Source organism: Penaeus monodon, chromosome 28 (assembly GCF_015228065.2).
Source record: "Penaeus monodon isolate SGIC_2016 chromosome 28, NSTDA_Pmon_1, whole genome shotgun sequence".
NCBI classification, from domain to species: Eukaryota; Metazoa; Arthropoda; class Malacostraca; order Decapoda; family Penaeidae; genus Penaeus; species Penaeus monodon.
The window spans coordinates 35,634,232-35,634,459 of record NC_051413.1 but is presented as its reverse complement, the minus strand read 5'-3'; positions in this window follow the sequence as shown (position 1 = coordinate 35,634,459).

The window sequence follows — 228 nt, the reverse complement described above, 5'->3', positions numbered from 1 at the left end:
GGTGGCCTCGCCGGATAGAGACTCTCGATGGCCAACGAAGCTTACAAACTGATGCCGAACAGACCCGCTCAAGTTCGCAAAACTCACTGACATGTCATGTTCAACTGTGGAATGACAACCGAGTGGCGTTTTAAGGCCATACGGGAAATGGCCTGTGGTTCTGCGGAAGACAAAGAACTCAAGATCTGCAAGTGTTTCCCACAACCAAGAGAACATCGGGCCAGGGCT